Here is a 27,265-nt window from a genome sequence, read left to right as displayed (position 1 = left end):
TCCACCATCATCATCATTGTCATCGTCATCATTGTTGTCATAATGGTGCCTACTATGCACCAAGGCCATCCCCAGCATTCTCCCCAAATCTCACATTGAGCATGACTGTGTCCACTTTACAGATAAGTAAACTGAGGCTTAGAGAGGTGGAAGAGCCCACCTGAGTTCACTCAGCAGGACGATGGCTGAGCACAATATGGAAGCTGGTCAGGAAAAGGTGCGCCCTTTGGCAGCCCTGCTACAAAAGCCTGCTTTTCTCCCTCCTCCCACCCTCCCTTCCTGCCCTGTTTAAGCTTCTGCTGCCAGTGCTCAGGGCAGGAGAGAAGCAGGGATAAAGATGCCATTCAGACAAATTGGAGCCAACAGGGGCAGGTGTTGGGGGAGCACAAGTGGGAGAAGAGAAGGAACGTGTCTGCTGCCCTGGCAGCCAGTTCCTGCCTTTCCACTCATTCAATCCCCTTGGAACTTCTGGATTCTCAGCTCTTGGCTTCCACAAACCAAAAACTGATCCACTTGGCCTCATGGGGCTGGGCTCGCTCTCCCCATCATCTAATTTCCTTCCGCAACAGCACTTTGAGGTAAGCGTGGCTGTTTCCTTCCTTTAATAACTGAGGAAATGGGGGCTCAGAGAGGGTCAGTGACTTGTCCGAGGTCACCCAGCCTGTGAGCAACAAAGGCAGGGGTCAAAGCCTGTTCTCTTTGATGCCAAGGCTCCAGTTCTTGACTTTTAAAGCCACCCCCTCCCTTTCTTGACTGCCTGTAACTCCTTCATGGGGCCTTACATTTACTGCATAGCTGGTGAGGGGCTGAGTCGGGCCTGGAAGTCAGAGCTGACCCCCTCTTGCGGCCAGATTCAGGCCACATTCTCCAGAGCTCTGAGCATCCAGGATGAAAGTTCAAAGCTCTTCTCTGAAGGGTGAGTCTCCATCCCTCACACTGCAGAAACCTTTGAGGATTAAAGAACTCAGCATCTAGGGGAGCAAAATTTCCCCAGTCACTCCCTGACCCAGGAAGCACAACATCTAGTCCCTCTTGCCACACTCCTTGACCCAGGAAGCACAACCAGCCCTGCCGCCACACTCCCTGACCCAGGAAGCACATCCAGCCGCTTGTGCCATGACTCTTCTTGCTCCAAGTCCTTGGCATCCATCAGGGCCTCTGGCAAATGTACCAGGCACTGGGGACCTCAAGAGGTCATTGGTTCCATTCCCCTGCCTCCAGTTTTGAAGCCTAAGAGACTCTAAAATGAACCTCAGCACCCAAGGTCAGGGTCTAATCTGCCACCCATGTGCCTACAGCCTTTTCTCTACACACTCACACATGTACATATTTGCACATATGTGCACACACAGATGCACAGATAGACATCTGCACATGCTCCTGTCTACACTTGCTTACACCTGCACTTGCACCCATTCTGCACCGCTCACATGTATTCAGGTTTGCACATAAATGAACACACACATGCACACACACCTGCGTGCCCCATGCACATCTTTCCATGCACATTTGCACACGAGCCAGAAACAGGTTCTCTGAGACACGCCTGTGTGCTCACACACACGTTTGCACAGCTTGCGTGTGCACACAAGTGAGTATCCTGCCAAGATACAGGCAGGAGGATGTGTCCTGTTGTACCTTCCCCTACCCTGGGTGGGGCAGTCAGGCCTCTCCTGGGGCTTCCTGGAGCCTGGCCTTTGGCAAAAGCCCCACCTGGTGGACACTCGGTGTATACACCAAGCCTGGGTGCCCTTGGGACCTGAATGAGGGCTCTGGGCAGCCCCCAGGCTGGCTGGTGATAACTGAGAGAGCCCAAAGCCAGACTTGGGGGCGCCCCTACCCACTTAAAGCTTCCTTCTCTCCTCCTATCCTTTCCTTTCCCCAAGCAGCAATTTCCTTGGCCAAGACAGAAAAAAGAGGATCGGATCCAGAGGCAGGGGTTTGAGTCGCTGCTCTGTCACTCGCTGGCTTCTCCCAGGCCTCATCCACCCAGCTGTAAAATGGGTGCAAAGTTCTCAAACAGATATTCAGAGGAAGCAGATAACACCAAAATGCAAAGCAATTGCCTGTGTATCTCAGGACAGAGCCTAGGACGAGTCTGAAGTCAGACCCAAGCCCAAATGAGGATGCAAACCCCAGCTGTGCCTCTTCCTTGGTGTGTGACCCTGGGCGAGTCACTCCACCTGCCTGAACCTGTTTCTTCAGTTGTAAAGTGGGTCAAAACCCCCAAAGGGGTGGTTGGAAGAAACCATCAACATCGTGGAAGTGAAGTCTGTTACTCTCCCTCCTCATTCCTCCCAAACCAAACACAAGAATGGTTGGGAATTGCAAGAAGCAGGTCTGGAATCACAGCAACCAGGTTTGAACTCTGATTTGAATCCTGCCTCTGCCACTTTGTAGTTGTGACCTTGGGCGAGTTGCTCTATCTTTCTCTAACTCCTGGCCTCAAGCGATCCTCCCCGCTGAGCCTTTCAAAGTGCTGGATTCAGGCATGAGCCACCCCACCTGGCCATCCTCAGTTTCCTGGTCTGGTTAATGGAGACCTCCTAGTGTTGTGACAATAAGACAATGCACGCAAAGAGCCTGGCAGCCACAGGTGCCCCCTGAATGCAGGCTGCATGATCAGCATCGATGTTTGGGAGAAATGAGTGATACTTGGAGGCCTCGGTGGACCTGACCCTTAGGAGCCCAATATAATACTTACATCATTCAAATCAATTATAATTTAATCACTATGTGCTAGGCACTTATCTAAGCACTAAGAATTAACTCATATAACTTCATAACAACCCCACAGGTAGGCACTTTTATTATCATTTTTGAGACAGGTCTCACTCTGTTGCCCAGGCTAGAGCACACTGGTGCAATCACAGCTCACTGCAGCCTCGAACTCCTGGGCTCAAGCGATCCTCCCATCTCAGCCTTCTGGGCAGCCAAGACCATAGGTGTGTGCCACCATGTCCAGCTAATTTTTTTTTTTTTTTGAGATGGAGTCTCACTATGTTGCCCAGGCTGGTCTCAAACTCCCTGGCTCAAGCGATGCTCCCACCTTGGCCTCTCAAAGTGCTAGGATTACAAGTGTGAGCCACCACGCCCAGCCGGCACTTTCATTATTATCCCCATTTTACAGATGAGGACACTGAAGGCACAGAGGGGATGTAACATGTCCAGGGTTATGGAGCTAGACAGTGAATTGAAATCCAGGCAGGCTCACTCCAGAGCCCTCCGGATTTCTCCCTTTTCCTACACCCACTGAGCTGTCATAACAGCTTGGACCTCCCAGCCTCCCCCAGGTCTGGAAGCTTCCCTAGGAGCTGAAGTCTGTTTTACAGGGCAAGTCCTCCACCATGAGAAGCTCCAGCAGGCCCACACTTCCTTCCAATCCCCAGGGGGCCACATGGCCACATAAGCATCACGTGTCTCCCAGGGACTGTGGAATTAAGATAATCTCAGGGAAGTAATAAACATGATGGAAATGACCCTCATGAAAGAGCATCTGCTAATTCTGGGAGCCCGCGTCAGAAAACTTGCATCTGCTAGATGTTGCTAAGTGGCATGAAGGTAGGGAGAAACCTGGCTGGGGGGGGGCCTCGCCCCACTGCTGAAGCAATGCCATGGGGCAGAGGGACAGATGGCGGTCCAGACAAGAAGCTACTAGAAAAGAGAGATTCTACCAGGGAAAGGGTGCACCCCACACTTCAGTTAAAAGTCAGTCAGTGGAAAATGACTGCCCGATGATGCCAGCAACAGAGGGGTCAACTTTCAATGTGGCAGGGGGTGGTACAGGAGCTACTGGGTTTGAATCCTAATTCTGCACCTACCTGGCTGTGTGGTCTAAGTCCGGGTGCTTAGCCTCTCTGGACATTAGCTTAATTCAGAGGCAGTGGCCCATGTCTGTAATCCCAGCACTTTGGGAGGCCAAGGCAGGCGGATCACTTGAGGTCAGGAGTTCGAGACCAGCCTGACCGATATGGCAAAACCCCATCTCTACCAAAAATGTAACAAATTAGCCGGGCATGGTGGTGTGCGCTTGTAATCACAGCTACTCAGGAGGCTGAGGCAAGAGAATCGCTTGAACTCGGGAGATGGAGGTTGCAGTGAGCCAAGACTGTGCCACTGCACTCTAGCTTGGGTGACAGAGTGAGACCTTGTTCAAGAAAAAAACCAAAGAAAGAAAATGAGAAGAGTAATACCTGCCTCTGGTAGATGGTGTCGCTGGCACCAGCTCTTCCCCTTCCGTCTCTGTGTGCCCAATGCCAGGTGACTTCGAATGACCTTCCCATTGTGGGTGGGGGTGATTTTCCTGACGCTTGATCTTGAGCTTGGCCATGTGACCTGCTTTGGCACACAGAATGAGGCGGAAGTGTTGGTCTGCCGGTTCTGAGCCCACGTCTCAAGAGATGTTTTGTGCTTCACTTGTTTTGTTGGGCCTTTGCCTTCGCCGTGGAAAGAACACTTTTGGGCTAGCCCACTGGTCCCAGGCAGAGGCTGCAAGACCTAAGAGTAGGGAGGAGGCAGGGTTTCTGAATGGCAGGTTGGGGGAAGCCTCTGGCACCCAGGGAACACCTGCTGAGGACTGGTCTGTGGCTAAGAAACCAACATCTCATGCACTGAGTCTCTATGCTGTGGGTCCTACTTGTAACTGCCGCAGATGGATCTATTGCCATCCCCCTGGGAGCTGGACCCGGCACCCCTTCCTGAGCCAATCCTGTGGTTTTGCCAACCTGGATGAGCCCCCGAGGTCACACAGCCTGGGCACCATGGGACTTTGTGCTTTCAGCCACTGTAGCCCCCTGACCTAAGACTATGGGCTCCTTGCAATTAGCTGTGGGTTCCCATTGAGTCCACCCTTAGGCCGTCCAACTGCCTTGAGGGGACCCACTCTGGCCCAGGAATGAGGTTCCCTGGTGCTCCTGCCAGTCTTCCTGGTGGCCTGCGCCACTTTGGGCTCTGCAGTCCGAGCAGGTCTTGCGTGCAGCTACCAGAGTCATGACACCATGTGTCCTCGGGCAAGCCACTGCCATCTAGCACCTCCCAGGCCTCATTTTTCTTATTTACATCTGTTAAAAGGGGAGGGAGTGCCGCTCTCCATATGACCCAAGTTTGTCAGCATGAAGATTCATCACTTTGGAAAGATGGGTCCTCCAGAATGCTAAGGGGTCATGAGAGCCACCGTCCAATCTTACTTCAAAGGGCATCACTGAGATAAGTAGAGGAGAATCCCAGAGCTTTGCCCAGCTTCTCCTTAATCCTCTCCCTGCTTCCTCCTTTGTGTGAAGGTCTTGAATGTCAGCTTCTTTGCCAAGCTCACGCTGACAAAGAAATAAAGAAGTACAAAGCCCCACTGGCCTGGACAAAGATTCCTTTTTTTTTTTTTTGAGACAGGGTCTCCCTCTGTCACCCAAGCTGGAATGCAGTGGCATGATCACAGCTCACTGCAACCTCGACCTCCAAGACTCAAGCCATCCTCCCACCTCAGCCTCTCAAGTAGCTGGAACTACAAGTGTGTGCCACCACACCCAGCTAATTTTTTTTTTTTTGGTAGCGATAGAGTCTCACTCTGTTGCCCAGGCTGGCCTCCAACTCCTGGGCTCTGGTGATCTTCCTGCCTTGGCCTCCCAAAGTGCTGAGATGACAGGCATGACCCATTATGCTTAGCCAAAACATTCCTCTCTAGAGCTGCGTGTGACAGCCATGAATGGGCATTTCACAGATGGGGAAACTCAAGTGGCCAATAAATACAGGAAATGCTGCTCAGCCTCTCTGGTCATTAGGAAAGCTTCAAAATAAAACCAAAATGAGGTATCCCACTCACGCAATTGGCCAAAATGTTAATGCCTGATAAGAACAAGTATTGGAAAGGATGTAGAGCAAATGGAGCCCTCATACCCTCTGGGGGCAGGAGGTGAGTGTAACCAGTAAAACCACCTTAGAACACAATCCGGCAGCATCCAGTGAAGCAGATAACATGCATGCTGTATGTTCCGGCGATCTACTCCTAGGAATATTCCCAGCAGGGACTCTTGTGCCAGGACAGGATGCAAATGATTTGTATCTTTATATAAGATCGTTTATAAAAGACTGTTCACAACAGTTATTAAAAAGAGGGGCCAGATGTGGTGGCTCATGCCTATAATCCCAGCACTCTAGGAGGTTGAGGCAGGTGGATCACATGAGCCCAGGAGTTCAAGACCAGTCTGGCAACATGGCAAAATCCCATATCTACCAAATACATATACACAAAAATTAGCCAGGCGTGGTAGTGTGCATCTCCAGTCCCAGCTACTCGGGAGGCTGAGGAGGGAGGGTCACTTGAGCCTACAAAGTTGAGGCTGCCTTGAGCTGTGATCATGCCACTGCACTTGTGCCTGGATGACAGAGCAAGATCCTGTCACCAAAAAAAAAAAAAAAAAAAAAAAAAGGAAAAAAGTAGTCACCAAATGCCTATGGACAGTAGACTGGATAAACAAATTGTACAGTATTTATACAATAGAATTCTATAATTCTTTAAGTGGAGAAAATAAGTGAATCAGAGCTACATAAGTCAACATGGAGAATTCTCACACAGTCATGCTGAGTGAAAAAAGCAAGGGACTGAAAAACACAAATAATAGAATATTATGTATATGAACTTTTAAAACAGGCAACACTCTGCTATATATTGTTTCAGGACACATTCACGTGTCTCAATAAAACATTAATTCAGGTTGGGCGTGGTGGCTCACGCCTGTACTTCTGGAACTTTAGGAGGCTGAGGTGGGCGGATCACCTGAGGTCAGGAGTTTGAGAACAGCCTGGCCAACATGATGAAACCCCGTCTCTACTAAAAATATAAAATTAGCCAGTCCCAGCACTTTGGGAGGCCGAGATGGGTGGATCATGAGGTCAGGAGATCGAGACCATCCTGGATAACATGGTGAAACCCCGTCTCTAAAAAATACAAAAAACTAGTCGGGTGAGGCGGCAGGCGCCTGTAGTCCCAGCTACTCGGGAGGCTGAGGCAGGAGAGTGGTAAACCCGGGAGGAGGAGCTTGCAGTGAGCTGAGATCCGGCCACTGCACTCCAGCCTGGGCGACAGAGCGAGACTCCGTCTCAAAAAAAAAAAAAAATTAGCCCGGTGTGGTGGCATGTGCCAGTAATCCCAGCTACTCCGGAGGCTGAGGCAGGAGAATCACTTGAACCCAGGAGGCAGAGGTTGCAGTGAGCTGAGATCATGCCATTGCACTCCAGCCTGGGCAAAAAAAGCAAAGTTCCATCTCAAAAACAAGCAAACAAACAAAAAACACAACAACAACAACAACAACAAAAAACCGGCTGGGCGCGGTGGCTCATGCCTGTAATCCCAGCACTTTGAGAGGACAAGGCGGGCGGATCACGCGGTTAGGAGATCGAGACCATCCTGTCTAACACGGTGAAAAATCCGTCTCTACTAAAAAACAAAACAAAACAAAACAAAAAAACAAAAAAATTAGCCAGGCATGCTGGCATGTGCCTGTAGTTTCAGCTACTTGGGAGGCTGAGGCAGGAGAATCGCTTGATTCTGGGGGGCAGAGATTGCAGGGAGCCGAGATTGCACCACTGCACTCCAGCCTGGTGACAGTGAGACTCTGCTTCAAAAAAAAAAAAAAAAAAAACCAAAAAAACCAAAAAAACCCAAAACATTAATTCATAGGGATGATAAGCCCCAAATTCAAGATAGAGATAATCTGGTTAGGGGAGGAAGGACTGAACTTGGGGAGCAATAGGTAGAGGGGTGTTAGCTGGTCATCCTGTATTTTTTTTTTAAGCTGGGTTGCAGGTATATAGATGCTGTAATGTTGTTCTTCACATCTTCTCATATCTGTAATAGATCAAAATAAATTTTGCAACAGGGAAATGGAGTATTATTTGGTTTGGGGGACATGTAAGGACTAAACATCCTCTCTGCCACTTAGTGTGTGACCGTGGGGGCTCTTTGTTTTTCTGAACTTCAGTTTCCTTACTGGGCGACTGTGAAGGTCTGAAATCATCTAGTGAATGGATTTGGTGCAGAGTGAGTGCATGATAGTTGTTGAAGATGACTACTGATCATTTGGGTAAGTTCCAATCTTCATGTCTCCCTCCCTCCCTCCCTCCCTCCCTCCCTTCCTTCCTGCTCTTGACAGGGTCTTGCTCTGTTACCCAGGCTGGAGAATAGCAGTGTGATCATAACTCATTGGAGCCTTGAACTCCTTGGCTAAAGCAATCCTCCCGCCTCAGCCTCCCGAGTACCTGAGACTACAGGTGCATGTCACCACACCAAGCTAATATTTTTTGTAGAGGTGGGGTCTTGCTATGCTGCCTAGGCTGGTCTCTAACTCCTGGCCTCAAGCATTCCTCCTGCCCCAGCCTCCCAAAACTCTGGGATTTCAGGCAGGAGCCACCATGCCCAGCCTCATGTCAGTTTTCTTAAAGCAAGGTGTCTAGGGGTACCCAAGAAAATGAGTATTGTGGAGGGTAAGGGAGAGGCAGCTATCCTCTTGGTGTTTGCTCCTATGGCAATGCCTGTGCTGAAAAGAGACGAGGTCCTGCCCATCAGCATCTCCTCGAAGAAGATCCAGTGGACGCAATGAGTGGACTCCAGATGTGGATTCCCAGACACTTTCAGACACATCCAATCCAACTAGAATATATTTCTATGAGCCCATTGGGTCTGCCAGTGGGTCTGCAAAAGGCCAGTGGGTCTGCAAAAATATGTTCATGGTGCAAGGTCCAGAGGAGTTTATGATTCTTTCCCTCCATCAGCCAAGGGGTAATTTATCAAACCCACTCTGTGCTTGGTGTTGGAGATACAATAATGATGGCATCTCGAGAGTTACTATCCTTTTGACTATCACAGTCCTAAAGACATGAAACTGCCTCACAAGAGAGAGGATAACACGGCACAATATAGTCTGGAATGGAGCACTGATGTCACAGAATTCTGCATGACCAGCACATAGTAGGCACTCAGAAAATACTTCTTAAGGTCGGACGTGGTGACTCACACCTGTAATCCCAGCACTTTGGGAGGCTGAATAACCTGAGGTCAGGAGTTCAAGACCAGCCTGGCCAACATGGCAAAACCCCATCTCTACTAAAAATACAAAAATTAGCTGGGCATGGTGACATGTGCCTGTAGTCCCAGCTACTTGTGAGCCTGAGGTAGGAGAATCACTTGAATCAGGGAGTGGGAGGTTGCGGGGAGCTGAGATTGCGCCACTGCATTCCATCCTTGGTAACAGAATGGGACTCTGTCAAAAACAAAACAAAGAAAAGAAAACCACTTGTTAAAAAAAAAAAAAGGAAAGAAGGGAGGATGAGAGAGAGAAGAAGAGAAGGGAGGGAGGAAGGACAAAGGTAAAAGAGAGAGGGAGGGAGGAAGGGAAGGAGAGAAAAGATGGTATTTGTAGACAGTCAAGGTAGGAAAAAGGAGAGCTCTGGTTGGAGTTAAAAGGAAGGTTCCTTGGAGAAAGTAGAATTTGTGTGCATCAGACTTTTCCTGGTCTCCTCAGTAACAATCTCCCAACCACAGAGGCTTAAAACAACAAATGTATGTTTCTTGTTCCTGTTATGTGTCCACTGTGGGTTGGCTCAGGGCTCTGCCCCAGCACCCTCACTCAGGCACCCAGGACGATGGAGCCTCTATCCCTGGGGGTCATGGCGGGGCAAATGGAAACACAGTACCTCATAAAGCATTGTCTCGTACAGCCTTCCACGGGTTAACATCCCACTGGTCAAAGCAGGGGCTGCCAGGCTTGGCATCTCTCAAATCCTCTTCCATCTATGCTGGAAGCTCTGCTCTTCTTAATCCAGGAAAAATGCATAGACGGCCTTAGAGAAATTGTTAGGATGCCAACAAATCTGTAGCCTCATCCTGGAGTCCCACAGACATTGGTGAGACAGTCCTTGTCCTCGAAGAAGAGAGTGCTGAGAGAAGGGACAATCTGGGGGAAGGAGCAGGTTGCGGTATCTTGGGGGCTGTCCAGGTCCAAGAGACAGGGCTACCAAGACTCTCCTTGGGGCAAGATGTGCCAGACAGACTTTGCATGTATGCGGATGCCTGGTTTCCTGCTCCATGGGTATTAGGTACACATCTCAGTTCACAGACAAGGTGTACAAGAAATAGTGGGTCTCCTTATGTTCTCTTTTTTTTTTTTTTTTTTTTTTGAGACAGGGTCTTGCTCTGTTGCCCAGGCTGGAGTGCAATGGCATCATCTCAACTCACTGCAACCTCTGCCTCCTGGGTTCAAACGATCCTCCCACCTCAGCCTCCCAGGTAGCCGTGGATACCAGTGCATGCCACCATGCCCAGCTAATTTTTGTATTTTTAGCAGAGATGGGGTTTCACCATGTTGGCCAGTCTCAAACTCCTGACCTCAAGTGATCCACCCGCCTTGGCCTCCCAGAGTGCTGGGATTACAGGCATGAGCCACCATGCCTGGCCTCCTTATGTTCTTTAAGCCAATTTAATTTCTACTTCAAATCCCATCCACACCTCAAATGGAAGATGGGCAATTTGATGGCAGCTGTTCTTACATTCCTCCTTTGGCCCTATTTCAAACGTCTCTCAATCTTTCTGAACATTCCCAAAGTGCAAGCTTCAGTTAGATGCTAGTGCATCTGTAACTTGAAAAAAAAAATCTCTCTTTTAAATAGAGAGAGAGCAGGTTACAGGCTCAGTTCCTCTGGCAGGCAAAAATGTAATTCATTACTCTCAACATATTCATTTATAAGAATCTACTCTCTATTTAGAGCAAGAGATGCCAGTTTTCTACTTAGAGTGGTGATAGGAAGTTTCCTTTTACAAATACACTTATTTAAGTAGAAAGTGAGCCAAGTTAGAGAAAAAATATTTAAAAAATAATAACATAGATGATACATGGATATGGCAACATTTGAGATTGTGGATGGCTAGGATTGAAGGATTCTATTGGATACTGACCTTGGCTTTGACATTAGATGTGCCAAGTTTAAATCCAGGCCACACTCGCTATACAAACGTGGGCAAGCTACTGACCTTATCTGAGTCTCAGTTTCTTCATCTGTGAAATGGAGATGATAATAAGACTAATCAAACTTCCATAACTCACTTCATCTTAACCCTTTGGGAGCAGATGTATTTTGGAGTTCAGAATTCTTCAGAGTTTTGGAATACTGTATACTGAATATTAGTTACATGCAGGGTCTGGCCAGCACCCTGTGACCAAGCACATTGATGTTTCTGCAGCAAACGGATGGCTGTTCACATTAAATGGGTTTTTTTGTTTGTTTGTTTTAAGTCTATACATCCTACAAGTCCTGGTCAGACTTTTCAGTCAAACGAATTTGCCACATAAACTTGAAAATAAAACCTTTCAAATTCCAAAGCTTCGGGGATTTTGAAATTGCAGACAAGGGACTATGGACCTAGACCAGCTTCATAGGAGGCTGGATTGGGGGTGCATGAGACTAAATGAGATAGAAACATCCAGCATAGCCAGCACAGGATACGCATTCCGTCAAGCTCATGCAGCACCAAGGCAGAGGGAACAGGGAGAGGCCAGAGCTCAGAGGAAGGGGTTAGAGACAGCAAGGGATGCCATCCATGGACTGTGGATTATAAGAACTTCCCAAATTTCTGAGAAGGCGCCTCCTCTAAAGTGACTCTGCCTCTCCTCTTCTTCTTTCTTCCTCTTTCTTCTTCTTCCTCCTCTTTTTTCTTCTTCTTCCTCCTCTTCTTCCTTCTTCCCCCTTTCCTCTTCTTCTTCTTCTTCTCCTTCTCCTTCTTCTTCTTCCTCCTCCTCCTCCTTCCCCCCCCTCCCCTCCCCCTCCCCTCCCCTCCCTCCCTCCCTCCCTCCCCTCCCCCTCCTCCTCCTCCTTCTTCTTCTTCTTCTTCTTCTTCTTCTTCTTCTTCTTCTTCTTCTTCTTCTTCTTCTTCCTCTTCTTCTTCTTCTTTTCTTCTTCTTCTTCTTCTTCTTTCGGATCAGATCCACTCTGTCCATCCAGGCTTCCATTCATTTCATCCTCCACTACCTTCACCTACCTGGCTCCATTGATTCCCCCACCACCTCAAACCTCCCGGTGGCTGGGATTATACGTGGGGGCCACCACACCTGGCTAATTTTTGTATTTTTAGTAGAGATGGGGTTTCACCATGTTGGCCAGGTGGATCTCGAGCTCCTGACCCCTCATGATCTGCCCGCCTTGGTCTTCCAAAGTGCTGGGATTACAGGCATGAGTCACCATGCCTGGATCCCTCTTTCTTCTTATTCCCCCTCTTCCTCTTCCATCTTCATTCTGCAGCAGGCAGTCCTATCCAACTGCTTGATTTTGAGTACCCTCAGTAGTAGACCCCAAGATTAGGACTCAATTGCAAGTACAGTCATGTGTCACTGAACAATGGGGATACATTCTGAGAAATGCGTGGTTAGGTGATGACACAGTGCAAACATCACAGTGTCTGTACACAAACCCAGATGGTCTAGCCCATACACATCTGGGCTATACGGTTCAGCCTATTGCTCCTCGGCTACAAACCTGTGCAGAATGGTGCTATATGGAATACTGTAGGCAACCGCAATACAATGGTAAGAATCTGTGCATCAAAATATACCTACACATAGAAAAGGTAATGCATTGGGCTACAATGTGATGATGGCTGCCATGTCACTGAGTGATAGAAATTTTTCAATTCCATTATAACATTATGGGACGACTGTGGTACATGTGGTAAAATGTTGACTGAAACGTTATGTGGTGCATGACTGTAGGGCAGAGGCACAGAGCAATGGGGAAGTGAGACAGGGAAGAGAAGGAAGCCTATTAAGAAATGACTTATCAACTTGATTGCCTATGGTTTAATCCATAGGCAGAAAATGCTATAGACAATGTAACACACACTCTCAGCCTTATCCTGTCTGAGGAGTGAGGGAGCTGGAGTATTTATACACCAACAGCCATAAGTCATTGCCAAGAGGTGCCATCAAGGGGCATACCTTCCCTGGCTCTTCCAGATTCCTGTGTGTGTGGGCAAGGTGGGCTCCTGCAGCCTGGGAAGGCCTTCTGCCAGTGACATGTAGGTGCTAGCAGTTGGCAGTCAGAAGGCATGTCCTGAAATGAGAGGATAAGCAAACAGGGGTGGGGTACTGATGGGGCCTGTTACATTGACCTCACGGCCATGCTCCCCATATTCTTTGCTGGCATATTCTCGATTTTGTGGGCATGTCCATCTGCCCAAAATCCTGACTCAGAGGAAGGTGAGAATGACTCTCTTCAATTTCAGAGCTAAATCTTGATTAATCTAAAGTCTAAACCAATTACAATGTCTGCATTACCCTTGTTGGTGATTGGCCTAGTCCTGGATATGTGACTGTTTTAGCCAATGAGATGTGAGGGAAGGTCTGCAGAGGTGCTTCTAGCAAAGGTTTACTGTGGATGCTTCTGTGTCCAGGTGTGATACTTGGTGCTGGGGTAGCCACTTTGGGGCCATGAGGGGAAGCAGGCCAAGGTTAAAGGCCACACAGAGAGTCGATATCACATAGTCACTGATCACTCAAACCTGGATTCACCTACATCTGCACTTCTTGTATAAGATTAAGATAATCTATTCTATTTTTAGCCTATTTGAGTTGGAATTATCTCATAGTAAAAGGACATTATTTTGTATATTAAAGGAAAGTATAAATCTGGAAGGTGAGAACAGGTGTGGAGTCTCAAGTTGTAAGATTACATCTCAGCTAGCAACCTAGCTGAGATGTTGGATCTTAAAGACTTTAGCATGACAGAGGGGACACTAGAGGCAGGCAGGAAGGGGACAGTGAGACAGCTGGCTGGGCTGGATGAAAAGGAGGGTTTCAGGAAGGAGGTTGGATTGAAAGTCATTAACAAATTCCTGGTTCCATTTCTGTATTCTCAATGGAGAGCAAATGATTTCAGCTCAAGCCCAGGGTCCCTCAATTTCTTCCCAGGATCCTTGACAACTCCTCCACCAGGAAAGAAAGCTGGACTGCGCAGGTCAGGAAGATTCCGGGGAGATGCACAGCCTTCGCGTTCTGGGCTCATCTGGCCTTCAACGTGTGATTTTGAGAGTTGGAAGCGAGAAGATTATAACTCAGAATGGCACGCGGGTGTGAAGCCGGCTGCCTTGCCAGCTATTTGCCTGTATTTAAAACACATATGGGTGATATTTTTAAATATCTTTGCTGTGTGATTGAAAAACATTGCAGTTGCTACTTCGTGGACGTGGGTTTTTATGCAAACCCAGGGACGGAATGATGAGTGTATGTTGTACCTACGTGGGCTTTGCTGGAGAGAATGCAAGGACAGAATGCACAGCCTGCAGAAATGTCGGGCAGAGAATTGGGGCTGGGCCATTCAACATGTAACTTGGGTATAGGGGCGGCTGGCACAAGTGCCTGGGTTTTCTCTGAGGTTTGTCTCTCCCTGCTTTCTGTCCTTGGGATTTGGATGGGGCTCCTCCAACGTCCCTAGGAGCGGGCATGTGACCCAGGTTTGGCCAGTCAGGTCATTCAAACTCATTTGCCCCAGCAATTGGTTGTGGGGGGAGCTCATGCCCCAAAGCAAGCCTATGAGACACAATCCTGGACTTTCAGGAGCTATTGGCATGGAGGCACTTTCCTCCTGTAAAGTGACTGGTTGCTACCTGAAACAGTACCTGAAACTGCCAAATACCAACTTTGTCCCCATTTGGAGAGAGCCTGCTGAGAATAAAGCCAAGATGGGGGAATAGGGAGTCTGAGAGATGGAGAGAATCCTGGATCCAGCCATGCCTGAACCCCTGCCTGCCTGCCTTCCTTCCTCCCCTTCCCTTCCTTCCTTCCTTCCTTCCTTCCTTCCTTCCTTCCTTCCTTCCTTCCTTCCTTCCTTCCTTCCATCCTCTCTCATTTCTTTTCCTTTCTTCCTTCTCCTTTCCTTTTAAAATCATGGTAAAGTATCTATAACATAAAATTTGCATTTCAAACATTTTTAAATGTACAACTCTACCTCCTTTGTGAATCCTTACCATTCTGCCCAACCAGCCCTCTCACTGCTTGCCAATAGTGTCCTCTCCCTTGTATTAAAGTCTTTAAAGTCGCTGTCTCTTTGCCTGCTGCCATCCGTGTAAGATGTGACTTGCTCTTCCTTGCCTTCCACCATGATTGTGAGGCTTCCCCAGCCACATGAACTAACAGAACAAACCCCAGTGCCATCATCTCCTGGCTGTCTCCTTTGATCTGGTCCCTGCCCACCTTCCTGCATCCCACTCTGATTCCTTTGGTGCAAATATCTGATGTCATGTGGGCATTTGATTCTAAAATGTGAGTGTGAAGGAGATTGGGAGTGTGGCTACTAAGTCTTTCCAGAAATGCTCTTAGCCTTTAGGGAATCAATCACTATTTTGAAATGTCATAATATACAGAAAGGGAAAAGTTAGACTGGGTCTACTGTGATGAGGACACATCTTCAAGAAGAGTCTCGTGTTGCCTCATCCTCAGCTTCTCATGAGGTGACGTTGGTTGCATTGTTCTTGGTTATTCCATAAAATCTTAGGGTCTTGTAAAAAAAATCCAACTTTGCTTAGAAGTGAGCTTATAACTTGAGACTTCCTCCATTTTCTGACTTTCCAGATTTATAGTTTCCTTTAATATCCAAAATAAGACCCTTCTACATAACAGAGAGTTGTATAATACATTTAAATGTACAATGCATTAATGGCATTCACAAGGATGTGCAACAAAAATCACTATTTCTAAAATTTTTTATCACCCCAAACAGAAACTCTGTACTCATTAAACAATACTTCCCCTTCTACCCCAGGACTCTTTTTTATTTTTAGTTAAATTAAATTAATTAATTATTTTTGTTTTTATTTTTTTGAGACGAATCTTGCTCTGTTCCCAGGCTGGAGTGCAATGGCGCAATCTCAGCTGATTGCAACCTCCACCTGCTGGGTTCAAGTGATTCTCCTGCCTCAGTCTCCTGAGTAGCCAGGACTACAGGCATGCACCACCATGCCCAGTTAAATTTTTGTGTTTTCAGTAGAGATGGGGTTTTACCATGTTGACCAGGCTGATCTTGAACTCCTGACCTCAAGTGATTCACCTGCCTCTGCCTCCCAAAGTGCTGGGATTACGGGCATGAGCCACCACGCCTGGCCTATTTTTACTTTTTAAAGTATACCATATACATACAGTAAAATTCTCCCTTTTTACTGTGCATTTGTACAAACACACAGTTGTGTAACCAGCACCACAATCCAGATACAGAACAGTTCTTTTTTTTTTTTTTTTTTTTTTTGAGACAGAGTCTCGCTCTGTCGCCCAGGCTGGAGTGCAGTGGCGCGATCTCGGCTCACTGCAAGCTCCGCCTCCCGGGTTCACGCCATTCTCCTGCCTCAGCCTCCCGAGTAGCTGGGACTACAGGCGCCCACAACCGCGCCCGGCTAATTTTTTGTATTTTTAGTAGAGACGGGGTTTCACCGTGGTCTCGATCTCCTGACCTTGTGATCCGCCCGCCTCGGCCTCCCAAAGTGCTGGGATTACAGGCGTGAGCCAGATACAGAACAGTTCTATCCCCTGACCTCACATTCCTTGGTTCTTTATAATCTGCTCTCCTACTCTCCACCACCCTGCAGCCCCTGGCATCCATTGATCTGTTTCCTGTTTGTAAACTTCTGTCTTTTCCTGATTGTCATATAAATGAAATCATGCACTATGCAGCCTTTTGAGTCTGGCTTCTTCCACTTAGCAAAATGCATTTGAGGTTCATGTTGTTGACATTCAGTAGTTTATTCTTTTTTATTACTGGATAATAACAGCCCACTGTATGAATGTGCCACAGTTTATTCACCATGTACCAGTGGAAGGCCATTTGTCTACTCGTGTACTCTGAATTTACTTCTGCCCTAAATTCCTTTTTTATTTCTCAAGCTGTTTAAGTCAGGTTTCCGTTACTTGCAACAAAATAATCTTGACAAGATATTGGAGAAAGCTACCTCCCTTCTCTGAAATTATTTATTTCATCTATAAAATGAGAGTGTATTGCTCAAGACAGTTTTAATTGTAAGTAATAGAAATCTAGACTCAAAATTGGTTTAAGTGAGAGGGACAACTATGATCTCACATAACGTGGATCCTGCAAGTGGAGCAGATCTCAAGGCGGGTGACTTGGTGCTTCAACCATGTCGTCCCAGTTGCAGGCACGTTCCATCTCTTTGTTTTGCTGTCTTCAGAGTTTCTTCCTCAGGACAAAGCAAGATGGTGGCAATGGTTCCACTGGGACAAAGTTCACAGAAGTTTTCTCGTAGATCTTAGGAGACTTCTAGAAACCACACCCAGCAAATTTTTCCTCATATCTCTTTGGCCAGTGATATGGTGTGGCTGGGTCCCTACCCAAATCTCATCTTGAATTGTAGCTCCCATAATTCCCACGTGTTGTGGGCATCCAGTGGGAGCTAACTGAATCGTGGGGGTGGTTTCCCCCATACTGTTCTCCTGGTAGTGATTAAGTCTCAAAAGATCTGATGGTTTTATGAGGGGTTCCCCCTTTCACTTGGCTCTCATTCTTCTCCCACCTGCCACCATGTAAGCTGTGACTTGCTCCTCCTTGCCTTCTGCCATGATTGTGAGGCCTCCTCAGCTATGTGGAACTGTGAGTCAATTAAAACTCTTTCCTTTATAATTACCCAGTCTCGGGTATGTCTTTATTAGCAGCATGAGAACAGACTAATACAGCCAGAGCTGGGCCACACATTCATTCCTGAATCAGTGCCTGAGAGGAGGAATGGGATTCGTCTGCAACAGCAGTGGGCTGCCTTCTCCTGAGGCAAGTGACTTGGTGGGGAGGGGGCTGGGAACTTGAACAAAATGGGAGGCAGAAGAGGGGCAAGAATGCTGGAAAGGCAACCAACAGTGTGAACTACACAAGATAACACTAGCTGCTCAGCTACCTCTCAAGGGGGAAGTAAGATTCAGAAAAGTTGTAACTCTCTTCAACATTGTGAGAAAATATGGGTCAGAGACCATCCCAAACCGGAGAAAATCACATACCACAGGCACAGATGCAAAACCCTGAGCTAGCTCCACCCAATGCACGTGTGTAAGTCACTGGCTTCTGTGACAGAAACACAGCTCAAATTGGCTTAGGCCTAAAACAATGTATTGGCTTTACCTGGAAAGTTGAATGGTGTGGATGGGCTTCAGGCATAGTTGGATCAAGAGCCTCTGCAGTTGAATTTTCGACTTCAATATTCTCCTTCTCTAGGCTCCATTTCTTCTGTGTTGTCTTCATTCTAGACAGGTGTCTCCTCTCAGAGGGGCAAAGTTGGCTACCAGAGCCCAGACTTCCAACCTCTCAGCCTAACATACCTATGGAAAGGAGAGCACCCCTTCCCAAAAGTTCCCTCAGAAATCCTGGGGAAGATTTTCATTAGTCCAGAGTGGATCATATGCCTATGCCTGAACCAATCACCAGGACTCTGCAAGATGGGGCCCAGATCACATGCCCAATTCTACAGCTGCGGCAGGGTGCTAATGAGTGATGGGAGTATGCTGGCCAAACAGAAATGAAGAAGCTACATTTACAAGAAAGAAAAATGGTATGCAGGCAAAAGCAGTGCTTGTCTCCTCTGGCTTTAGTTTTACTGATAGAGGAACTTAGGCCCAGAGAAGATAAGACACCTGCCCAAGGTCTCACAGCAGTGGATCAACACAATTAATGCCAGCTCCTGAACTCTTAACCACTCCACTGCCTGCCAGCAAGAGTGAAGAGGGCAGGTGAGTCTTTGATTCCCTATGACACCCACTCTAGACTCCCTTTCACCCACCATCCTCCTTATCCAAGGATTGTCACACATGTTTCTTAGCTCCAGATTGTATCTACTTTGCAGTTGAAGCATGACATTTTAGGGGATTGTTACAAACTGAAGTGTATCCTTCTGAAATCCACATGTTGAAGCCCTAACCATGAGATGATAGTATTTGGACATGGGGCCTTTGGAAGATGATTAGATTTAGATGAGGTCATGAAGGCAGGGCTCTAATGATGGGATTAGGACTTTTATAAGAAGAGACACCAGAGGGCCTGTGTGTGCTCTCTCTCTCTGTCCTCCCTGCCATGTGAGGGCATAGTAAGAAGGAGGCCAACTGCAAGCCAGAAAGAGAGCCCTCCCCAGAACCTGACCATGATTTTGGATTTCCAGTTTCTAGAACTATGAGGAAATAAATGTCTGTGGTTTAAGCCCCCTGTCCATGGTATTTTGTTATGGCAGCCCCAGCTGACAAATGTAGGGTTCCATCTAGATCAACAGGCATTTATTGTGCACCTGCTAAGTGCTAGACACACGCAGGATGCCAAGGTTCATTCGCTGGGTCTCAGTGCACAAAGAGCTTGGAATCTAGAGGTAGTATCAAAATATCAATGGTGGGGCCAGGCGCAGTGGCTCATGCCTGTAATCTCAGCACTTTGGAAGGCCGAGGCAGGCAGATCACTTGAGATCAGGAGCTCCAGATGAGCCTGGACAACATGGTGACACCCCGTCTCTACTAAAAATACAAAAATGAGTTGGGCATGGTGGCGTGTACCTGTGATCCCAGCTACTTAGGAGGCTGAAGCAGGAAAATCGCTTGAACCCTGGAGGTGGAGGTTGCCGTGAGCTGAGATCACGCCACTGCACTCCAGCCTGGATGACAGAGTGAGACTCCATCTCAAACAACAACAACAACAACAACAACAACATAAAAACAATAATGATGGATCTCTTTTATCTTTTCTATAACTTTCCAATCACTTTTATTCAAGGAAAGAAATTTCTAACTCAACCAGTAACCTCCTTGCACTTTCTTCCTTTCTCCATCTGTCTCTCGAGACAGAACAGCACATAGACTACAGGACTCTGGATTCATTTTTTCCTACTTATTTCCCTCCATGGCAAGAGAAAAAAAATGGCAGCTATAAAGAGAGATGGCAGATGCTCTCAAGTGCCCTGTGTTCAGGGCTTTCCATGTCAAACCTCATTTAATACCCAAGTCAGCCCATGAGGCATCCACGACTAGTCCCCTTTCCCAGATGAGGAACCTGAGGCTCAGAGAGGCAAAGTGATTTGCCCAAGATCACATAGCTGGGTGAAGCTGAGATTTGAGCCCAGGTCTCTCTGGATCTTTTCTTTTCTTTTCTTTTCTTTTTTCTTTTCTTTTCTTTTCTTTTCTTTTCTTTTTTTTTCTTTTCTTTTCTTTCTTTCTTTTTTTTTTTGGAGACAGAGTCTACTCTCTTGCCCAGGCTGGAGTACAGTGGCATGATCTCAGTTCACTGCAACCTCCTCTTCCCGGCTTCAAGTAATTCTCCTGCCTCAGCCTCTTGAGTGAGTAGCTGGGATTACAGGTGGCTGCCACCGTGCCCAACTAATTTTTGTATTTTTAGTAGAGATGGGGTTTCACCATGTTGGTCAGGCTGGTCTCAAACTCCTGACCTCAAGTGATCCACCCGCTTCAACCTCCCAAAGTGCTGTGATTACAGGCGTGAGCCACTGCGCCCAGCCCAGGTTTCTCTGGATTTAATGTCCAAGCTCAGCTGCCACTGACTCCTACTGGCTAACCAGTTCCATGGATGAGCTCATAAAACAGATACTCATCCCAAGTTGAGACATTGTGATGACCTAAATTTTTTCATAAGAGCAGACGCCACTGAGGAAGCTGGTCATGATGTGGATGGGCACATTACAAACTGTTATTGACTCTCCAAGTGATAATAATGGTATTACTTTAGCTATTCACAAGAGCCTCAAGTCACTGAGCCTGTTCCCCGTGCCGGTCACTCTACATGTTTCACTCTTTCCCTGTCACATCAATCCTGTGAGGTAGATCTTAGCGGCACCCCCATTTTCCAGATGACAAAACTGAAGCTCTGCAGAAATCTCACCATTGAAAACCATTGAGGGAGGAGTAAATTTCCCAAACCCCTTGAGGTCTGGAATTTTAGGAGTCCATATTCAAAGACAGGAGAAAGATGGAAATTTAGAGCAAAATTTTCCTTTCATAGAGGAAAGATGTTAGCATCCATGGAGAATTCTGGGAAAATGCCATGAGCTCCCCACGGGCCCCTGGGAACCCTGGCAGTTTCCCTGAACTGATTCGGAGCTGGTGGATGTGGGAGAGAGAAGGCTTTTAAGGGACTCCCACAGAAAATGCAATGATAGTGGTGTTGTGCCCTGGGAGACCTGCGGATGGGGTTCTCAGTGAGAGGGGAGCCGAGATTCATATGCTTGAGCGGTTCTGCTGTCTGAATGTGCATAATGAAAAAACTTGTACAAAAATGTAATAAAATGGGTCTGTGAATTCAACCTTAAAACATCATGTGCACCTGGGTATTGTCCTGAAAGAAAAAAATCTTACCACCAGTTTGGTGAAGTCGGATGAGGGATGTGGTTAACAGCTAATCATTATTTGCTTTTATGTCTTTTGCAAAGGTAATACATATGCATTATTAAAAATGCAAGCAATGTATAGGTGATGGTATTTCAGTTAGGAATGCTTCTAGCTACAAGTAACAGTAAACTCAACTAATGCCTCCTTAAAAGACTTAAAAGGGCATTTATTGTTAATTAGCAGGAAGCCTGAAGGTAGGGGGTTCTGGGCTTGATTTAGGGACTCAACCAAGGCAACAAGGACCCAGACTCCTCTGCTCTTTCTGTTCTGCTAGACTCAGTGTGCTGGTGATGTCTCCCCTCATGGTCACAAGGTGGCTGCCACAGCCCCAGACATCAGGTCCTCACATCTGAGTCCCATGCAACAGGGAAGAGGCATGATGGGGCTAAAGAGAATCTTGTCTTCTTTTATTTTTTACTTTATTTTTATGAGACAGGTTCTCACTCTTGCCGCCTAAGATGGGGCACAATGGTGCCATCACGGCTCACTGTAGCGTCGACTTCCTAGGCTCAGGTGATTCTCCCACCTCAGCTTCTCAAGTTGGGGCTACAGGTGCGCACCACCATGCCCCACTAATTTTTTGTATTCTTAGTAGAGATAGGGTTTCATCATGTTGCCCAGACTGGTCTCAAACACCTGGACTCAAGCAGTCTGCCCACCTCAGCCTCCCAAAGTGCTGGGATTACAGGCATGAGCTACCGCGCCTGGCCATTGTCTTATTTAAGAGGGCGATCTTTCTCAGAGACTGTCCCCTTCCTTCACAAAGTTGGATCTCTGTCCATTTAATCTCTCTGAGCCTCAATTTCCCCATCCTGGAAATGGGGGTAATCATAGCACCTTCCTGATAAGGTGTTGTGAGAATTGATTGAGAAAGCTTATTAGCCTGTAATAAGCACTTACTATAATAAGTAAGTACACTGGTATCTTCACTTTGCCTGTCCAGATCCACTCTTTTCCACCTCTCTCCAGCTTGCTCTGTGCTGCCCCAGGACTGCAACGGCCTCCCTCGGCCTCTGGCTTCTGCTGGATTTGGCCAATGGAAGATATTGACAGAAGATCAGATGCAGGAAGGAGAGGGAGGTTGGGTATTTATTCTTCTGGCTCCCTCCCTGGGGGACTGCCAAGGGAGGCTGAGCTTCTCTACCGATGGCCACAGCTTCTCTCTCTCCGCCAGCTGCTTGCTCTATATCTCAGTGATGCCCACATGGGTACAGCTCCCTGTGGCTCCTAGCACAATTGCTCTTTCAAAATCTGCCTTCACCTTAATAAATAGTCTTCCAGCCTGAGCAACAAAGCAAGGCCCTGTCTCTACAAACATTTTTTTTTTTAAATTAGCTGGGCGTGGTGGCAGGTACCTGTAGTTAGTTCCCAGGTACTCAGGAGGCTGGGGTGGGGGGATCACTTGAGCCCAGGATTTCGAGGCTGCAGTGAGCTATGATCATGCCACCGCACTCTAGCCTAGGCAACAGAGAGAGACCCTGCCTCTAAAAATATATGCATAAATAAATAGTCTCTTTATTAAACTCCTCTGTAAATGCCAGTTGTAGGGTTTTGTCTTTTCCTACCAAGACTCTGACTGATTCAAGACATTAGGATTTTTTTGTTTATTTGTTTCCACAAAGTTATTTGCAAACTTCGGTATTTCATTAGTAGCTACAAGTAACTTGTGTTATACCTTGTGGTTAAGAATCACCTGTCCAATTGGTCAAAAAGTTGGTAAGCTCAGATGTGATCTGTGAATTAATTCTAAATCCTCAGGCCTCAATACATTCTAAATTCTAAATCCTCAATACATGGAGGCACAGTATCTTTTATGTGAGAATGATTTTGAAAAATAGAGAAAGGAAAGACAGGATTTTACATTTACATGGTCTGAACTCATGGCTGTGTATTCTTGACACCCTTCGGTTAAATGGAAAACACTGGGTTTTGAAACTGTATTGATTTCAGTGGGCATATATTATTTTACTGTAAGTACCAATGTCTGTTGTACTTAATACACAATGGATTAATTTAAAATGCATTAGTTTAATAAAAATGCATAAAATAGAATAGAATTGCATTAGCTTCAATAAAAAATTCAATTTCATAAATATTATCTCCTGTTAAAATGCATTGATTTTCAGAAAAATATATTGGTCAAAGGTAATTTACATTGGTTTGAATGGAAATGCACCAGTACCCATACATATGTATTAGTTTAGTCAAACGTATCCAATTGTGTAAAATATCAGTTAGGCTGAAATGGATTCGAACCCTGTTGTTCTCATTGTTGTTGTTGTTTTATTCTCTTTTGCTGAATAAATAAATATCTCACACGACGGCTTTAGTGTGGCCCAGTTCACTTGAAGGAAGGTAGTGAGTAAGCCAGGGGAACATTCTGGTAACCTACAGGTCTGTGAGTGGCGCTGACCTCAGCGGCAGTTAAGGGTGGCAGTGAAGGGGCAGCCGGCTTCCTCACCCAGGCTGGCTATGGGATATGAGCAGAAGATCCAGGCTGAGGGCCCAGAAGAAATATCCCCTGCCCCCTCTGAGGACTGATTGGAGACACCCCCTAAACTAGGAAAATGGCGTCTTCATCATGGCACCCGCTTCAGGCCTTGACTACTGAAACTGCCTTTGCAAAATTAGAACTAAGGAAATTATGACAGTGAATGCTATCAGACCTAATCAACTCCATCTTGCTTCTAACCTCTAAACTGTCCTTGTCCATTCCTGGGCATAGGCCCAACTAGCCTTGGGAAGGAACTTATAGTTTAAATAATAGCCCTTCCCAAAAGCTAAACTCTTCTTGTAAAAGGAATGAAAGGTCACCAGCCACCAAGTTAGAATGAGAGGGGTTGGAATTCTAAATATTACCAGCCATTATTCCGGAGGTCATAAGATTCACAACTTCCCCAATTACTCTTAAAGGTAACATCAGCCAGGGGCGGTGGCTCAGGCCGGGCATGGTGGCTCACGCCTGTAATCCCAGCACTTTGGGTGGCTGAGGCCGCGGATCACCTGAGGTCAGGAGTTCGAGACCAGCCTGACCAACATGGAGAAACTCTGTCTCTACTAAAAATACAAAATTAGCTGGGTGTGGTGGCACATGCCTGTAATTCCAGCTACTCCGGAGGCTGAGGCAGGAGAATCGCTTGAACCCAGGAGTTGGAAGTTGCAGTGAGCTGAGATTGCACCATTGCATTCCAGCCTGGGCAACAAGAGCGAAACTCCATCTCGGAAAAAAAAAAAAAAAAAGTAACATCACTGTTGTGAACCTAAGATTGGCCTTTTGGGATGTCTTTTCAGGTTTTTGCATTTCCTACAACCGGATGGCCCCACCTGGACATGCAAACCAGTTCTGTGGCCCCCACCCAGGAACTGAGTCATCAGAAGAGAACAGCTTCGACTCTCTATGATTTCATCCCCGAGCCAACCACTCAGCACTCCCGATTCACTGGCCCCTACCCACCAAATTATCCTTAAAAACTCTGATTCCCAAATTCTGGGGGAGACTGACTCGAGTAATAATAAAACTCCGGTCTCCTGCCCAGTTGGCCCTATGTGAATTACTCTTTCTCTACTGCAATTTCCCTGTCTTGATAAATCGGCTCTGTCTAGGCAGCAGGCAAGGTGAACCCACTAGGACAGGTGGAGCTGGAAGGAAGCCTGAGATACAGGGACAAATGGGGACCAGAATCAGAAAGTGAGCTCAGGGTTAACAGGACACAGGATCCCATGAGGTTCTGGGGTCATCCAGGCATGGGTCCAAACCCTGCGCCTGCCACTTCCTGTGTGACCATGGCCAAATCACTTCACCTCTCTGAATTTCCACTTCCCCCAGACACTGTCAGACACTGCTCTGATCACTCTGTATATGACTGACTTGTTTCACTGGCTCTGTAACCCCATGGTACAGGTAAGTGACTTGTTCTGCTATAGCTAGCAAGTGGCAGAGCTGGGACCTGAACCAGAGTCCCTGCTCTCAGCCACTAGATTGCCTCCAATAATTGCTTTGTGGCTTCAGAAGGAGGTGTTTCATGGCAATTAAGGGAAAGTATTCTAATCCTGGCTCCGCAGCTTTCTATCTGGGAATCTTGGAATAAGTGACTTGCCTCTTTCAGCCTTAGTTCCTTCATCTGCAAAACAGGTATAATGATAGCATTCATCTCCTAGGGCTCTCAGCATAGTGCCAGGGACATGGTAGGGGCTCAACAAATGGCAGCTCTTCCCTCCAGCAAAAACATATTGAACACATATTGAAAAGATGCAGGACTTTTCAGAGCCTTTAGTATGCTAATGTGTGTCATGAATCTCTAAGAGGGAAATGAGTAGGCAGAGTCTACTAAAGATATCATTGAGCTGTGAGGAGAAGAATTACAAAAAATAATTAGAGGCTGGGTACAGTGGCTCACACCTGTAATCCCAGCACTTCAGGAGGCCAATACGGGAGGATCACTTGAGCCCAGGAGTTTGAGACCAGCCTGGGCAACACAGTGAGATCCTGTCTCAACAACAACAACAACAACAACAACAACACACACAGGATTAGCCAGGAGTGGTGATGAACACCTGCAGTCCCAGCTACTTAGGAGGCAAAGATAAGAAGACTGCTTGAGTCCAGGAGTTCAAGGTTTCAGTGAGCTGTGATCACGCCACTGATCAGCCTGAGCAACAGAATGAGATTCTGTCTCAAAAAAAAAAAAAAAAAGGAGAAATCACACCAACTGAGTAGCATTTCCCACAGTGCAGGATGAGTTCCTAGTGGTGTGTGAGTTGCTCTTGCTGTCCACAGGTGGACATTTTCCAAAACTTTTTACTGGGGAAAAATATTAGCAAAGTTGTAGGCCAGGTGTGGTGGCTCACACTTGTAATGCCAGCACTTTGGGAGGCCGAGGTGGGCAGATCGCTGGAGCCCCAGAGTTTGAGACCAGCCTGGGCAACATAGCAAAACCCCCATCTCTATAAAAAATATAAAAATTAGCCAAGTGTGGTGGTATGTGCCTGTAGTCTCAGCTACTTGGGAGGCCGAGGTGGGAGGATCACTTGAGCCCAAGAGGTCAATGCTGCAGTCAGCTATTATTGCACCATTTCACTCCAGCCTGGATGACACAGGGAGACCCTATCTAAAAAAAAAAAAAAGAAAGAAAGAAAAAGAAAAGGTGCAAGAAGAGTAAGTACAACAAGCTCCCTGAATTTCCCCAGATTTGCCAAATATTGACATTTTGCCACATTTACTGTATCTCTCTTGCCTCTATTTCCCAACCCCTGAGGCATTTGCGAGTTAATGCAGTCACTACCACGATCCTTGACACACACGGTTCAGTGTGTCTCTCCTAAGAACAAGGTCATTACCTGTATAATTATCGCATTCAGAGAACTTAACATTGATGTAGTTCTATGATCTGAATTTTTTAGATTCCATCTTTAAATTTCACCAGTTGTCCTAATACTATATTTTACAGCAATTGGTTTTCCAGTCTAGGAGCAAATGCAGGATCATACACTGAAATCAGCGGTCATGTCTCTTTGGTCTCCTTTGATCTGGAATCCTTCCTTAACCTTTCTTTGTCTTGGTCTTGATATTTTCAAAGAGTCCGTTTTGGAGGATTTCCCTCACTTTGGGTTTCCTGGATGTTTCCAGGAGATTAGATTCAGGCGATGCACTTTTAGCAGGAATACCACAGAAGTGATGCTGTGTCCCCTTCAGTGCATTGTAGCAGGAGACACCTGGCATCTGTCTGTCCCATTTCTGGTGTCATATCCACTTACCTCTTGAATAGAGTGGTATCTGCCAGGTTTCTCCACTATAATTTTTCCCTTTGTAATTAGTAAGAAATATATAAAGGGAGCTATTATAGATAAGACTTTGCCAAGTTAAACAT

The 27,265-nt window shown here is 46.7% G+C and overlaps 1 long non-coding RNA gene across 1 annotated transcript; it reads left to right on the top strand.

The window, feature by feature from the left end:
- Positions 1-490: 490 nt before the first annotated feature.
- Positions 491-25,843, top strand: LOC110740759. Its single transcript, XR_002515851.2, has 3 exons — positions 491-578; positions 7,974-8,075; positions 24,690-25,843. It is a non-coding gene; the product is annotated as an uncharacterized LOC110740759 (long non-coding RNA).
- The last annotated feature ends 1,422 nt before the right edge of the window (positions 25,844-27,265 follow it).

The sequence above is a fragment of the Papio anubis genome, chromosome 9 (assembly GCF_008728515.1).
Source record: "Papio anubis isolate 15944 chromosome 9, Panubis1.0, whole genome shotgun sequence".
Taxonomy (NCBI): Eukaryota; Metazoa; Chordata; class Mammalia; order Primates; family Cercopithecidae; genus Papio; species Papio anubis.
Note: the sequence above shows the minus strand (reverse complement) of the source record. Positions and strands in the feature narration are given on the sequence as shown.